Genomic DNA, 17,494 nt, shown 5'->3' with positions numbered 1-17,494 from the left:
AAATATTATTTTTAAAACTTTTACTCAAAGCTTTGAAATATTTTACTAAAACAAAGGGCTCAAATTCAGTGAGCCCCAGTGTGTGTGAGTGTGTGTGTGTGTGTGTGTGTGTGAATGTGTGTCTTGAAGGTAGATGGGAAGGTTACTAGATTGATTCATCTGTACATTTAAGTTGAATGAAGCAAAAAAAAAAAAAAAAAAAAAAAAAAAGACTATTATTTAGAATAATAAAGTCGTCCTCCAATTGTTTTCCACTTGACTGATCAGACCTTGGGAAACTCTTCGGTGGGGTTTTCCTGTGACATATTCTGTGACACAGTTCATGAAATTCTGACATTTGACTCCTAAGGGGAATTTGGTTACTCCCAGAGTGTTTCATGACTTTTCTGGGAATAGGCAGTTCATGGAAGGAAAATGTCTGAGCCAGCTGCTTATCTTCTATGAAAAAGGAAGGTTTTGTTGTCATACAATTGTGTAGAGTGAGAGCCTGCTCCTAACTGTATAGTATCTTACAGCAAGAAAGCACAACATCCCAAGAGAAAGCCAAGTTTTAATACATGTTTGTTCATCAAGGCTGAGTAAAGACCTCAGTGTTCAATATGTGGATAGAAAATTAAGATCAAGAGGCGTTGCAAAACCTAATAAGCAGATGAGCCCTGGCCTTTTTAAAGTCTAAGTGTATTTAAAGGTCAAATTTGTCACTTGATTTATGATACTTTCAATCATTGCTTTTCTTTTCTTTTCTTTTTTTTTTTTGTCTTTTTGTGAAGACTGCCGCACTCCCAGCGCCGCACTCTCCCAAGTGCGCCACAGGGTCGGCCCCAATCATTGCTTTTCCAATTACAATGTTAATACATGCTCAATAACACGAACCTTTATAAAATAAGAGTTATAGACTCTACTTCAGCTTTTCATCCTCCAGTCAACATTGAGTCAACATTCTCCAGGGTTAAGATGTTGATGTGGTTCTTCCAAACAGTCTATGTACAAACCCTATCCTCAAGTTTTACACAGTGAATTAATCTCCTTCCAGGTGCCTAATTGCCCACCATGGGTGCCGTATTTCCTTTTAACTCTTGCTTTATTTGTCTCTCTATTTATATTTCTATGTACTTAATTCTAATTTCGGAAGTTAATATACTGGTATGCACATGGTTGAAAATTCAAAAGGTGCAGAAAAGGACACAATGAAAAGAAGCTTACCTATCTCTGATGTCCAGACCAGCCCCCCCAGCCCCATTCCAGAGAAAACCTTTGTTATCAAGTTTCTTACATGTCCTTCCGGGGATACTCTATACATATGCAAACATACATACATACATATACGCAAATAAAAAATCTATAGATATAAGATTTCATATTCATTTTTATTAGCATCAAAGCTAGCATGCTTTATACAATGTTCCATACCACTTTTTACTTAACAGTAGTACATCTTGAAGATTGTTATATATAAATTCTGACCGATCTGGGAGCTGTCCTATTCCTTTAAAGTTGCATAATATTCCATTTTTTAAACATATTAGTTCCTAATTCAAAAACAAATAAATAAATTTGGGTCGTTCACAGTCTTTTATTATTACAAGCAATGTGGCATTGGAGATCCATGGATACAGATCATTTTATACAAGTGCTGCTATGGCTGTACTGTAAATTCTTGGAAGTAGAACTACCAGGTCAAAGGTGTTGTGTATTCTGAAGTTGGGTAAATATTGCCAAATTGTCATCTAGTTTCATGGAGTTGGCTGAGGGTACTCTTTTCTTACATGCTGATAACTAATTTTATAATGGGAAAACTTATAATTTAATTTTGCTTTTCTTATATGAGTGGAATTGAGAATCTTTTTGTATGTGTAAGAATAATTTATATTTCTTATTGTGAACTGTCTATCCATATCTATTTGTCTACTTTTATGTTTGGATTGTGGTCTTCTTATTGTTTTACAAGAGTTCCTTGTATATTGTAAGGATCAAGCCTTTGTGTTCTGTGTGACAAATATTTTCCCCGTTTATTTCTATTTTAGCCACCATTCATTGAGTCCTTTTACCGTATGACAGGCCCTGTGATGAGCACTTAATGTTTTACAACTTCTCCTTAAGGTAGTGTTGGTATAATACCATTTTACAAAGAAGGAGGAGCCAGGACTGTTTTATACCAAAGCCCATTCTTAACCAGAACTCCATACCCCTTTTTGCACATACATATTTATATAGCATCGTTTGAGGTTGCTATGCAACTATGATAAATATCCTTTCTAAGGTTGCATAGCATTCCATCAGTTACGCCAATCATGATTTTCAGATGCTGATACTTATTGCGACACATTCTCATTGCCTGCAAGTTTTCACTGTTGCAGGCAAGATTGTAGTGCATTTCTTCTACAGCTCTGTCCTCCACTATGCTCATGAAGGCACCAGTGCTCCTGCAGGAAATGAGACTAGTGTCTGAGGTAGTGAGCAGAGGGATCTTTTGAATCTAAGATCCTTGAGGAAGGGACTCCCAACAGACTCGGGCAGAAATGGGTGCACACCAGGGGATGAGGGCACTGCATTGACCTGCTGCACTTCTTAGTCCCTTTCCCTTAAATGTCACCACTAGCTTCATCTGTTTCTGGAAGGAAGTATAACACATCTTAGGGCTCCAGACCTTTTATTTTAAAGACTGCTTTTTAAGCAGCAATATTGGAGACAGCTAAAGGGTATGCTGGGAGACCATAGGATGCAGTGGGGAGAACTAGGGCCTGGGAGTTGGTGGAGTATTTCTTTTTCTGAAGAATAATGTTTCTTACAGGAACAAATGAGATCATGGTGCGTGACGTAGCTGAGCAGTTCGTATGTTTGTATGTTCCTGTGGATTCTTCCCAACCCTCTTCTCTGGAGCTTTCAGTGCCCCGAGCACCAGAGAGGTGTTGCTGGGTCTGGATGTTCCTTAAGCCTTTCTCAGGAATGTTGCATTTATGCCTTCTCTCATCAGTTTCTCCTTAATAAATGAAGGGCTTGTCGTGTCTTAGTTTCCCACATGTTACCCCAATTAGGAATTCCTTTGGACAAACTAGCTCCAGTCTGGAGTTGTAAATATTCCCATTGGACACACATCTAAGTGTAAACTGCTTCAGAGACCTGGCTCCAAGCTGAGATGTGAGGTCTTTTGGAGATAAGACTTGGAGGAGGAACCTACCTGAAAGGTAAGGTGGGGACAAGACAGACTTGGGGATCTGGAGAGGAGGGTAGCTATGGCCATTTAGAACAGGCTTCTGGAGGTGCCCGAGGCCCAGGCATCCTTCTGTGTGTGCCTTGAATTGGGCCTTGGAGCAGGATGAAAAGCTGCAAAGCCCCAGCTTCCCTATGCCTCCAGGAAGTGGGAGAGGGGACCTTCCCAGTGCTAACCTCTCTCCCCACCCCCACCCCACTTTGCAATTCCAGGCAGATGGCTGGTCTTAGGGTTTCTAAAGTCAGCCTCTTCACATGGCAGGCTTCCATCTAGTTCCTCCTGACCCCAGCAAATCTGTTTCTGGAACATTCTATCTGAGGTACGAGTGGCTGGGAACTGTCATAAATGGTATGGTTACTTTTAGCAGAATAAACTCCATCCTTATTGAAGAGAGAAAGTTCTGACAAGGGGAATGTCTAAGCCGGAGCTGAGCTTCCTTCCGGGAACTCTTGAAATCTTTCCTGGCAAAAGGATCAATCAGTTTCAAAGGCGGTTGCTGCTCCCAGGAATTTGCTGGCTTGGTTTTTCCCAATTCTGCCCACTCAGAATTACTTCACCTTTGCCCAAGTTTCATGCTAAAATCACAGAATTATAACAGACTAGAAGTGAATTTTGAGGGTTTACCTAGTTTAGTTCTCTGATTTTTACAGACAAGGAAACTGAGACCCAGAAAAGAAATGTGGCCTTCCCAAAGCTACAGAGCTGCAGGCAAATGGTTTCAAAGTGATCTGTTGCTGCCTGGCATTACAAATGCTTTTTAGGTTTCCCTTTTTGACTCTTTTGCTTTAGCCCAACACACGTCCTGGGTCTGCTTCCTCCTGGACTGCCTGGTGTGACTTCTGGAGGCAGAGTCCTGCCGGGTGGGTGGGATTCATGGATTCTCGCCAGAGCTCTGTTCCTAACCAGCTGTGTGACCCTGGGGAGAGCTTGTCTGCCATGGGCTGGAGTCAGCCCATCTGTAGAATGGGTGAGGGTGAGAATCCCCACCTTGGATTAAGTAGAAGGTATGTAGGAGTGTATAGCACAGACCTGGCACACAGTAGGTGCTCGGTAGATAGGTGCTGAATGATGCTCATGGCACCGATCACCTTCAGAGCCCAGCTGCTGGGCCCTCATAAATCGTACTTTGCTTCTCAGCCAACCAGTACCAAGTTTCAAAATGGCTTCCTTTCTCCCAGCGCAAGGCATCCTCTGAGGCTAAACAGAAGACCAGGTTACAGCACCAGGAGAATTAAACTGGCAGTACAAATTTATTTTCATAAACTCAGAACCACCCCCACCCCCAGCCCCACCCCCCAAGCTCAGAGTCTGTGCTTGGAGCACGTTAGAACTAGGAGTAGCGGTGAGGTGTTGCCTGCTGAATTCTGCTCTGATCATTTCTGTCCATGGTCTCCACTGCTTTCAAATGTGGGACAGCTCAGTTTATGCTTTTGCAGCTGAAATCTAGCTTCCTGGTTTGATTTCTCCCTCGGCCTCTGAGTATAAACCATTTTTTTACCTAACTGTGACTTTGCCACAGAGTGTTTTTCTAAACTCCATCCTATTTTTGCAGCCCAGGAGTGGAGGTGTGTGTGTGTGTGTGTGTGTGTGTGTGTGTGTGTGTGTGTGTGTGTGTGTGTGTGTGTGTGTGTGTGTGTGTGTGTGTGTGTGTGTGTGCGCGCGCGCGCGCGCGCGCGCACAAGAATATGAGTGTATGAGTGTGTGTATTGGTTTGTAGGGCTGCTGTAACAAAGTACCACAAATTCGATGGTGCTGTGGGTTAATTGTGTCCCCCAAAAGTTCATGTATTGGAAACTTGACCCCCATTGTAAGAGTTTTAAGAGGGTGGGAAATCCAACTATGGTATTTGAAAGGTGGGGCCTTCAAGAGGTGATTAGATTGTGCGGTCTGTGCCTTTGTGAATGGATTGATCCATTCATGGAGTAATGGGCGTGGTTCTGATGGGCTTTTTCAGCCCATTCTTGTCATGTGACACCCTGCATTGCTGCAGAGAGTTGCCACCCAGAAGACGGCTCTCACCAGATGTGTTCCCTGGACTTTGAATTTTCCAGCCTCCAAAATTGTAAGAAATAAATGTTTCTTTATAAATGACCCAGTTTCAGGTATTCTTTTATAAGCAACAGAAACAGACTAATACAAATGGTTTAAACAACAGAAATGTATGGTCTCACAGTTGTGGAGGCTGGAAGGGCAAAATCAAAGTGTCAGCAGAGTTGGTTCCTTTGAGGGCTGTGAGGGAAGGATCTCCTCCAGCTTCTCCCATTGGCTTATAAATGGTCGTCTTCTCTCTGTCTCTTCATATGCCTTCCCTCTAGGCTGTCTCTGTGTCTAAATTTCCTTGTTTTAAGGACACTAGTCGTATTGGATTAGCACCCATCCTGATGATCTCACTTAAATTTGATTACCTTTCTAAAGACTCTTAGCTCCAAATCAGGGCACGTTCTGAGGGTAGTGGGAGTTAGGACGTCAACATAGGAATTTGTGGGAGGACACGATTCATCTCATAACAGGGTGCATATATGTGTGTGTGAATGTGTGCAGGTGCATGCATGCATGTGCATGCATTTAGTGAACCATAGCATCTCTGAGAATCCAGGTCATATGCATGCCTACTACTTGGATAATAGTACTTTAAGAGCATATACAGTTTTCTCTTTTGTGAATGAGGCAGATTTAAAACAATTTTCTTTTTACAAATCTCACAATGCAGAGGGGCAGGTGAGATTGTGTAGCTCCCGGTCTTGGGTTCCACTCTTGCCTCTGGTTGAGGGCACCTCAGAATTGAAGGTCCTGCCCTGGTTCTTCATTCTCAAGCAGAGCAATGTCATGCCTTGGTACATGGTTTCCCCACCTCATTTTATTTTAGACTTAAGTGGCATCTTGAAATACCTTTGGCCGCACAGCAGAACATTCCAGTTATTCTAGAGGGCAGCTTATATTCAGAGTTCCCATAGAGCTCACTGGAGACTTAATACCATAAAGTCAGTCATTGAGAAACTCCCTGATATTTCCAAATAAATGTCAGCATATGAAAAATGTTGTTTAGATGTTGTAAATAATTGTATAGTTTTAGGTATAGTTTTAGCTCCCTTTTCAAAAGAGCCCGCCTGGGATCCGTCTACTCCAGTTTTTCCTTCCTGGACCCGTGCGTTCAGCATCTGCGATGCTGGCCAACCCACAGGCCACAGGGGAGCCCTGCCGCCACTTCTCCAGGACAAACTCCTTGCAAACTGACCCCCAAACCAGCTGGCACCTCAGGACCATGAGTGGCATTTGTCGTCCTGTTTCCATTCAGTTTACTGTAAATCTCAGTTCTGTTTAGTCTCCTCCAAAATCTGGCTGAAGAAAGTGAATACTTCATGGTGTTGAATTGACTTGGTTTTTTGACTGACTTTCTAGACAGCCAGACCCTGAGTTATGCCCCAGATTTTTCAGGTCAACCTGAAGTTCCAGGGAATGAGGTAGGTGGAAACTGGGGCAGGGTTGGAAGCCGGTGGGTGTCCCCAGGCAGGGGCGCTGATAACAAATCAGTGCTTCGTTAGACTTAGTGTGGTGCTGGAGTCTGATTTTGTGGTGAATGAGTGAAGGACACATTTGAGACACTTGCCTCTCTACCCAAGGCAAATGCAGATCTGTTTTCTTTGTGGCAAAAGATTATTGGTTAGCTATGGGATGGGGGAGCCACTTCCCCAGATGTTCTTTGAAATTAGAGCACTTATCTATGACTTTAGATTCATCTGTCCATTTGACCATGGGATATCATGTAGCCATTTAAGATAGGTCTAACAAAGGCCATTAAATAACATAAAAAGTGTGGGATAATGTGCAGTAAAAAACAAGGTGGCTACAAAATTGCATATTTGTCCAATCTCAACTGGATTTCTAAAAAGAAGACAATGGAATGCAATAAAATATTAACTTTTTCTCTGAGTGGAGGGATAATGAATATTTATTTTCCAAATTTTCTACAGTGAGCATCTTATTTTACACATACAAAGCTGTCTCAAAAGTCTCAAGTATATTAAATACATATTTTCTTAAAAAAAGACAATAGTATACAGTAAAATATTAACTGTTTTTCTCTAAATGGAGAGATGATGAATATTTATTTTCCAAATTTTCTACAGTTAGGGTCTGTTATTACTCACACACACACGCATGCACGCACACGTACACACACACACAGGGTCTGTTACTCACACACACGCACGCACGCACACGTACACACACACACACGGTCTGTTACTAACACACACGCGCACGCACGCACACGTGTACACACACACACACACACACACAATCCTGAAAAGTCTACTTAAATGGAGATGAGATTTCTCTGGGACCTTTCAGATTTTTTGCTGCCTCAGTACCATAAGGCTATTAATTCCCTGCTTGTCCCAAGGCCCATCTCAGAATTTCCAAGAAGACAGCGACGACTGGTTCAGATCAACCCCGCCAAGCGCCAGCTTTTTCTGCTCAGCGCCTTGAGTGGGACAGCTGCAGCCTGGAGCTGCCCTCGGGGCTCCGGCCAGCTAGGGAGGGGCCAGGCCTCTTGGAAGGGGGTTAAAGTCCTTCTTTGTGTGAATGGCCTTTCAAGAAGCAGAGGGAGGGCCATTGGTGACATCACAGTCATCAGTCAGGAGGCTGGGAAGGAATGTGTCCAGCTTGAGCCCGTGCATGCAGGAATCTGGAAAAAGAGGCAGTGGTGACTGAGGACGTTTGAGACACATGCTCTGGGCAGGGTAAGCCGAGTCTGCTGACCTATCTTACGTCCTTTTCTTGCTAATCAGAAAGGAGAGGGTTCCCATGGAGGACAGAGACTTTGTGGAGGAGCGATTCAGAGTCTGGACCGTAATGCTGTGCCATGGAGTCCTGTCCTGCTAGAGAAGGAGTGGGCAGCTGAGCTCAGACAGATGTCTTGCTTTTTTTTTGGCAAATCTTGTAAAACTCTCAGCTTTCATGTTAAAAGGCAAAGAGGCAGCTCTGTACTACACATGCAGTGCAAAGCTCCAGAAGTCGTCTCTGGCAGATTATGCTTTGAAGATGGTGCATGTATGTCTGTGAGAATGTGTGTGCATGCCTTTTTCCAGAACAGAAATCTTTCTTACCAAGTGACCCAGTGATTCTGGCAACTTGTTTTCTAGTTATCCTGTATGTGTTCAAGAGACTTACTGCTGTCATCTGCAACTAGCCTTCTCTTTCTGCAAGTTGTAGTCTGCAACTGAGCACATTCACAGGGTGACTTAGGGTTTTGGGGGGAACGTGTGGTACCATCTCTGGGAGGTCCCATGGGGATGGAAGGAGAACCTCATCACTCCGTTCATAGGTGCAGAATCATCTGTGGACAGAGGGCTAACTGCAGACACATCTGGCACTATTTTCTCTTTTCTCTGGGCTCTGCCTCAACCTACTGGCTTCTGCTGGTTCCACGTGGTGCTCCTGCCCATTATTGGCTAGCTAGGCATCCACTCAAGATCCTGAACTATTTTAAAACCAAGAGAGATGCAGCTAAGTTATAAAGAACTAAAGTTAGGCTTGCTTTGGCCTTCAGCAGACTCTGTCACCCTGGAAATTTCAAGCTGCAGAAGCCACAGTTCCCTCTGTGGCCTTGATCTCAGTTTATTCTGGAGGTGGAGACTACCCTGCAAAATAGTGTCAGAGTGAAAAGGGTGTTTGGTGAGAGGAGCACCCCACGACTCCTTGATAGAGCCCTGAGGGTCTTACATTGAGGAAAACATGAAACTCGCCTCACTCCTCATTCATGGGAAACCAGAAACCTCCCTCTGGTTCTCAATCTCTCCTCTAAGGCGTGGGTCTCCGAGAAGGAAAGAAACAGCCCTTTCACCAGCTGCTGCAGAAAAGCCAAGAGCTTCCTTCCTTTCCTCCCTCCCCACGTCTCGCCCCCACCACACACACCTTCTTCAGTTTCTTTTACAGAAAGCCCAAGCTGTAAATGTGTTAATCAAATAACACCTTAACCTGTTCCAGATGTGCAGCCTGACATCTGAGCCGGTGACTTTTCAGCAGGGCTAAGGGGATGCTATTCATAGGGCAGGCTGTGGTGTTGGAGAGACTGTTACATTAAAAATTGACTTCTTTCCTTCACCGGGAATGTGAGCCAAGACACAGGCGAACCTTGTTTCCAATGAAGGGGGACGGTTCCAGAAGTACTTACATCCCATCTTCAGGCCTGTACCTGAGGCATAAGTCAGAGAGAATAGCAGGAGGGTGACTGTTGTTTTGACCAGTACCATAGAATCTCCCAGAGAAAAAGGCTGGGCCTGTAGGAGCAGGAATGGGACTTGTGGCCACCCAAGCATTGGGGTTTCTTTTTAGAACTGCCCTAGTCACATTTAGCTGTATTGGCTTCGTGGCAGGAGGTCTGCAGGAGGGAAACCCAGAGGTCTTTGTTACTGTTCGCCCCTCTTAAGGGTCACAGCGTTGACCCGAGCCTGCCTGGTCTAAATTTAGCCTGCAGTGGCCCCCAAAGTGCTCGGGGTCTGCAGTCTGGCTGGCTGCCTTCCCTCAGCCAGGAGGGGGTCTCTGGCCTCCTTAGGGAGTGGTTTGGTGCCTGGTTTCCCACAGTCAACACAGCCTCCTAGTTTTACAGGCCCGGAAGAAACTCTGCTGGGGGGTGGAAGAGAAAAGGTGGCTTAGGACTGGAATGTGGCCCAGGTTATCACCCTGGGCCTCTTCTCTCCACTTCCTGCCCTGGCTAGGAGGCCCGAAGCCCATCAGAGGAAACAAGCAGTTCTCAGACGTTTCTGCTCTCTGTGCCTTCAGGGCAGGGTGGAGGCCTCCCCCCCCCCCCCCCCCCCCGCCCCCCACCCCAAACCCAGCCCCTTCTCTGTCCTGCCATCTTCAGCAGGGAGAGCCAGAGGAGCTGCAGGCCAGTCTGCCTGGGATCTCGGGTTCTCCCAGCTGTCTTCATAAACTCTTCTGGGCTACACGATTTGAGCCATTGAACAGGGCTGGAATTTTCTTCCAGTTATTGCTTCTTCACCTCGTGCTGTTTGCTCTCTTCATGTGAGTTGGTCCTTGCTCCCTCCAAGGCTGTGAGCTCCTTGCTGGGAGTGTGGGATCACATGAGAGCTCTGGGGACCTCCCATGCCCCCTGGTCATGGGACATGTCACCCTGCAGGGTCTCAGGATATGCATATGGATCATAGGCAATGTTGCAGGAGAGTACTTTGACCCCTTCAACCCCCGTGCTCACCTTACATACTCCCTGGGTTGGTTCCCTTGGCTTGGGTTGTCGGTCTCCAGCAGACCTCGTAGCTCACCTGTCTGCTCGGAGGCAGGTGAGGTGTGGCTGATGCAGGCATCTCTGAGCACCGTCCTCCAGCCATGCTGCCCCCCTCCTCCCATTTGCCGTCCCAACAGAGACACCCCGACTTAGCCAGGTAAGAGTCCAGGAAGAACCATCCTAGAGACGCCCTTGCATGGCCTGTGGAAGCATCCGTGATAGTAATTGTGCCCTGTGTACTAAAAACATGACTTATAAAAGACAGGGAAGGAGGGTTAGGAGGGAAAACGGAGATGCTCTCAGCTTCACAGCTATGGGGAAGTTTTATTTTATAGCCATGCCTTTGTTCCTAGGCCAAGAGTGAGTTAGTATTTCTGGTGAAACTTAAAAATAACTGGATTAAAGGATCGGGTCACCTATTACCTGGGGAGAAGCATTTCTAATTTAAATATTGGCTTTAGTGGGAAGTAATCTGGGTTATTGAGAGCAGAGAAACCTGGTTGTGCAGCGGGCACCTGGTGAGTGAGTAATTTGGGTCACACTGTACATTTAGGCTAGGAGCCTGGGAGGTCATAGTGGGTAACAGACACTGTGAAGCTTTAACACTCCGTGGACACTTAAAGCTTTTTGCTTGTCCTTGTGTTTTCTGGTGTCCGCCTGGGCCCAACCAGACCTGCTAAGGAAAATGTGCTTCCTTCAAGTTCTTTCTGTTTATGATGTGTCCAGATTCAGGCCCAGGTACCCCAGGTAGACAGAGCACACTGCTGTCCATCGCCCAGCTGGCAGGCCCTGATGTGTTTTCTTTGCAAACTAAACAGGCTTCTAGAATCTCACCTGTGCTGTTGGTGGGGAGTCTCAGCCTTTTCCCAGGGTGTCCATTGCAATGACATGGATGTGGGATAGTAATATTTTATCTCTGGGAAGTTGTCAGAGGAAGCAGAGGGCTTGCTTCAGAGCTAGCCCAGAAGGTAAAATCTCCAGACTGTGCAGGAAGTCACATTTCCAGCTGGGGGCCCCACATGCAGAGCAAAAGGTGGGAAGCTGAACCTCAGTGTCCCAGGAGGCTTTGTCTGGTGGAGTCTGAATAGAGGAAAAGGGATCATTGCCTTTTAAACCCAATTGTGGAGATGGCTGGTTGGCTCAGTTGGTTAGAATGTGGTGCTGATAACACCAAGGTCCAGAGTTCCATCCCTGTACTAGCCAGCTGCAAAAAAAAAAAAAAGGCCAATTGTGAGTCTCACATCACCCGTAGAGATTCAAGTGAGCAAAAGATCAATAAAAAAAGCTAAGTAAGTTCTCTTTTAATCCATCCGCTCTTAACATTTTCTGTGCCATTTTGGAAGCCTTCTATCATTGAGAATACCTTTTGACATACTGAGATAAAATTAAGAACTGGCCTTCAAATCCTTGGCCATGCCACTTATTAGCCAGGTGACCTTGGGAAAAGTCCCTCTGTTTCTCAGAACCCCTTATTCTGAAGTTTTAAACCCGAACTAAAATCCATGCCTTTCCCACTTAACAGAGGGCACAGTTTTCGGGCATCAGCTGAGATCACGCATGTGCTGTGACATGATAAGCTGCTTAGATGTGTCAACAATGAAATGGGGATACTACCGTTGTGGGGCGAACGCACAGAGGAATCCAAGACTGGCATCGGTGTTGCAGTTTTATAGCTCTTTATTTTAGTGTTGCAGCTCTTTTGTTCAGTGTTACAGCGCCTCTTTTTGCTTGCAAGCAAGGAGAGTATTGGGGAGCAAAAACTCCTATACCAGTGTCTCCCAGAACAAAGGAAAAGACTCCCTTATATAGCCTAAATTGCCGCCCTTTTCCCTCCCAGGTTCCCATTCAGGTCCTCTTACGTAAATGAGGGGTGCTCTCCTGCTAATTTGGATTGGCTGAGTGTGGGACACAGTCTGTTGGTCACTTCAGGAGCCTAATTTGCCTCTGGCCCTTGGGGGATGTGAGACTGCTGTTATCTCAAAGAGGGTGGGTGCAGGAAGCAGGCAGGCTAAGCTGCAGGAGCCAGAGCTTGCCACCAAGTCAGTCAAGCATAAAATCTCTAAAACAGTTTCTCCAGCAGAAGGGGGCAGGTTTAACAATCAGAAAATGCTCAGGGATCCCCATAACACTACACTCATAGTGTGCACACGGGACAGCCTGCTGTGCTGCCTCACACACTCGTGCATTTACTGAGCTAGTTGAGTATTGGGGATGGACCAGGTTCTGTCCCACCCTATGTGTGACCCCACCTCTGCTTTGCATGTGACTGGAGCCCCAGGTCTGGGGGGTTCTTCACTGTCCATTCTACTTGCTGCATCTTCAGGATTTGACTTGTAAGGACATTCATTATATGAAATTACGCATTGAGTATCCCTTATCTGAAATGCTCGGGATCAGAAGTGTTTGGGATTTTGGGGCATTTCAGATTTCAGATTTTCATGTTAGGGATACTCAATCTGTATTCTGTTTGCTGCAAAAGTTAACGCATCTTTCTGATTGTGCTTAGCTTCAACTAAAATTAACGTTTAAGGATCTGGGGTGAAGAAAGATTAGAGAGATCAAAGATACCTTAGAGTCTGATTTTTAGTCTTTCCTCATGCTGATTTCTTTTCAAAATCAAAATTTCATCATCACCTCCTGCTCTTTTTTCAAAAGAAAGTCAATTTGCTACCAGAAAGAATTTAATATTGGTCATTTACATCTCATTCTAAATGGCTTAATAATAATGAACATTTGCATTAACTATTTTAGTTTACATAGTTCTTTTAGATACATTTTCTAATTTAATTCTCAAAACATATTTGGGAGATGTTATTAGCTCTGCTTACAAAGGAGTTATATTCTTAATTGTCTTGCAGAAGGTCTGGCCAAACTTTTATAGATAGAGCCAAGAAATGACCCCAGATTCTGGTCTTTGGACTCCAGACTCTGAATTACCATTTTTTCTACATCATTTAGATAAGAAAGGAGACCCAGTCACCTGTGTTGTAAATTAAGCTGTGCTAATTTGCTTTGTATAACCATTAAACGCTTTTTGGTAAATAATGGTGGCTTTAGCTGCAACCCGGCTACCAGGTCATATTAGAAGCAGGTCTTGAACCAAATTCTGGCACTCATACAGACATTTATTAAATAAACATTTGTTTAAAAAAATTCTCTCTAAGGTTCTAGATGTTCCAACCCCACCTTGCATGAAGGCAGATGCAATTTTACAAAGGAAGATTCTGTTAGCAAACTCAAACCAAAGGCTGGAAATGGGGCTGCTTAGTTCTTAAACTTCAAACGCCATCCCTAAGGGTATACAAGCTTGAAAGATTCACTCTGTATAGCTTCATCATGAAAGGGTGGGGAATATCTCTAATACACAGATTTGAACACCACCAATTTCACACATTCATTATGCTAATTGGCAAACCACTCATTTCACTAATGAAAACCCATTTCTCACTTTAATTATGGCAATTAGCAAAGCTTCAGGGGTCTGTGGGGGTTAAAGAGAGCTCAAGTACTGGCGGAAGCCACCTATGGAGTGTGGGATTTCTGATTCCATCCTAGTTGACCACTTCTTGAGTGTATATTCCCGATTAGGGTGGTTGTCTGCCCCTGGAATGTAATTTAAACTAATTCCAGAAGCACACAGCTGTATTATATTGTCTCTGCCCAAGAATTTTAAAGTAAATTGTAGACATCCTAACCAGCTGTTAGCTATTCTAGGAAGCCAGTAGGCGGGCAGGTTTATGGGCTATGGTGTTAAGGTTCCACTTGTAGGGGTAGCTAGGGTGATGAAAAGATCTCCCATGGGCCACTTATGGTTTTTCTCTGACCCAGATGATTCTTTCATATCTTTGTTTTTTGGGGTTTTTTGCACTGGGGCATAGTTGTTTTCAGAAAGGATTTTCCAGTCAATTTAATGAATGTGCATTTTATCTGTATCTGGAATCAGGTTCACCTTAACTGAAGCATGGAGAAAATTTTGGTACTTCTTATCTTCAAAGGGAGCAATAAGCATGTGTTGATTTAAGCAAGACATCATTTAATGATACCACGCCCAGACTCCTGCCAAATCCGGACATGTGGGATTTCCAGCCCATTTCCATTTACCTGGTGTACTTACTGGTGGCTTTGATCACATCAAGACATCATGCATGAAGGCAAATTCTTCCTGCTGCCAGTAAAACTCAGGAATCTGGTCTTTTGTTATAATTGTTGCCTAACTACAGAACCCCCTGACCTCTGATGCACAATTGTAATCAGTAATGCAGTGTCATTTATCTCTTTAAATACTTCTGCCCTGATTAGGGTTTAGAGATGCTGCTCCCTGAAGCAGATGGAATTGTCACGAAGAATTTTCTGGATTTATGGAAAGGAGGGGACTGAGTCCCTGTAACTCACAGGAAGGAGAGCCTCTTTCCTGTTTACACCCTCCAGTGTCTAGATTTTTTTTTTTAATGTGTTGGAAAGGAATCATCTTAAATTACACTGGGATTCTAAACTTTGACCTTTTAACCAGTAACTAGCATTTAAAAAATAATTTCAGTTTGACAGATTGTAGAAGACATATAACTACTTATTATCTTTGCAGACTCAAAGATAAAGGCAGTTTTTTTCAACACTGCAAAAAATGCACTGTCAAATGCTGTTTTCAGATTTTTAAAATTTTGTATTAAAACAGTTGTTTCTAGTTCAAAAAGTATGCCTTGAAAAGAGTTGATTTAATTGTTGAGTCCTGTTGGGCTAGGGCTCACACTCTTCAAACCTGTTGTACAGGCTGGGTCACAGACTCGTCATGTGCCAGACTGGGTCACCAGACCCCTCATATGCCTGCTGGGTCACAGATGCCTCATATACAGGTCACGAGCTAGATAATTGGGAAAGATCCTGGGAGCCGTTGGCAGAGTTGACAGGCTCATTCCAACGCTAGCTTAGTCCTCAGCTTCCTCAGCAGCAGCAGCAGTGGCGGTGGCCTCCCAGGGGCACTGGCAGCAACAGCTTGTAGCAACAGCTTGTAGCAACAGCCTCCAGCAGCAGTAGCAGCCTCCCTGTGGGCACCCCCCTCGGTGGGTATCCCAGAGGCAGGGGCCACCATGGAGCAGAGCCATTCATCCTTTATACTTAAGTCTGATAACTCAGGAACACCTGGGTGTGAGTAAGACAACCAAAGAACACCTGGGCACACATGCGCAGTTACATCAGACAATAACCAAGGAATACCTGGGTGCACGTGCAGTTATCATTTACATCAGATGCTTGGCAAGATTCTGAACCTCGAGAGGGAACCTGACCATTTACTTTCACTTTCCTTACACTTCACTCCTTCAGGGTCCCTCGCTGTATTATCTATGCGTTTGGAATCTTCCATGATGTTCCCTTAGCGAGGATAACTGACCCTTGCATTCACATAACCTCCATAGCTATTGTATGTTCTATACACCTTGAGGGCTTTCCTTGTAGCTCTACCCTTTCAGCTATATTTAGTGACAAGTCCTAAAAAGAAAAAGCTGGCAGGGTGTCTGTGTGTCCATCATTGAACACTTGAACTGTGAAGCATTTAGGAGAAAGGGAAAATGCTCACATGAGAAGCCAAAAAGTGTTTTTGGAAAGTGCTGTGGAGACAGGCCCAGTCACTCGTATATCTGTGATTAGTAGCAAGAGCCCAATATAGGCAAGTTTTGCTTTTCCCTTGACTCAGACTAAGTAAACTCTAAAATGGACTTATGGCTTCCTTGGAAGTATGGGAAATACATTTTTTCTTAAGAAAAGGGTGTCTCCTGGAGCTTATTGTAGCTGCTGATTTCATTATGGCCCTGCAGAATAAACTTCCTGCGTGTTTAATGAATGTGTTAATAAATAAATGAACTACGTAGAATTAATTATTTGCCTTTTAGCTTGCTTTAATATTACATTTCCCTCCTTCCTCCTCGACTACTCTGAAGTGTTTTATGTTTCAGTAGAACAGTGATTTTTAACCATATTTCAGTCCCAGCAGCTTTCTACTATTTTCCAACTTTCCCCCCAGAAAGCCAAAAGGGATAGAAGGAAAGCTCTGCTATTCCTGTCAAGAACATTAGCAGTAAATCATTTACCATTGGCCAAAAGAAGCCGGGGTGGGGTGCCATGAGTAATCCGATTCTTACCTTAGCACACATCTCTATTTGTTTATTCCAATGATACCTGTCCATGGAGTGGGCTAATTTTGGCCAAGGTTTAGTTGAAATCAAATGACAGCCGATAAGTTTCAGGCATTCAAATTTTCTGTAATTCTTAAAGACATATGGGTAGAAGTTATTGACAATTGCCTTACCAACAAAAGTTTAGTGACTTTAAAAGGGCAGTAAATATTCTTTGGCATTTTATCTAAAGATAAAAGAGTCATTAGTTAAGGATGGTCTAAAATAAAGACATTAGTGATTATAAATATTGATTGTATTAAGTATCAGACTTTGACAAAGACCAGACCTGGACTGGAAGAACATCAGAGACCAGAGGTGTTGACAAAGAAGGAATATTACCTATCACTAGAGAAGAAATATGTATTCTTGATTGAAGTCTGAAGGGGAAGATGGAAAGCAAAGAGTGAAGGGAGTTGGAGGGTTCATAGATAACCTTCCAGTTCATGGATAACCATGAGAGTCTTTCAACATTCCAATGTCGATGCCAGGCACATAGGATGAACTCCCACATTTTACTAGGTCTTGTGAACAAATGCATAATTATCCATTTTCCTTAGAAGCATTTTGAAATCGATCCTCTGAGAATCATCTTAAGGTGGGGTTTTAATATTATGTTCTAAGTCTTTAAAATGGTAGAAAACGTAAATGAAACTTATATCATATTGCAATTTTGCATTGTCCTGTGTCAAAAATAACCAGGCACACTATAAACGTGAGACAGGGAAACAAAGCTGACCAAGGTGTTAGTGAAATCCTTGAGGGGAACTCAAATTAAGTTTATATTTTACTGCTGAATTCTCTGAGATAAACCAGATTCTTTTGTTATGAAAAAAACCATTATCCTAGAATTTGAAGATTAATCTTACT

General features: G+C 43.8%; 1 protein-coding gene across 4 annotated transcripts in view; it reads left to right on the top strand.

The window, feature by feature from the left end:
• Positions 1–17,494, top strand: part of PALM2AKAP2 (PALM2 and AKAP2 fusion) — a 324,924-nt gene that overhangs the window by 272,181 nt on the left and 35,249 nt on the right. The window lies entirely within an intron of this gene.

This window comes from Cynocephalus volans, chromosome 17 (genome assembly GCF_027409185.1).
Source record: "Cynocephalus volans isolate mCynVol1 chromosome 17, mCynVol1.pri, whole genome shotgun sequence".
Classification (NCBI taxonomy): Eukaryota; Metazoa; Chordata; class Mammalia; order Dermoptera; family Cynocephalidae; genus Cynocephalus; species Cynocephalus volans.
The sequence above is the reverse complement of the archived record's forward strand: the minus strand, read 5'-3'. Positions and strand labels throughout refer to the sequence as shown.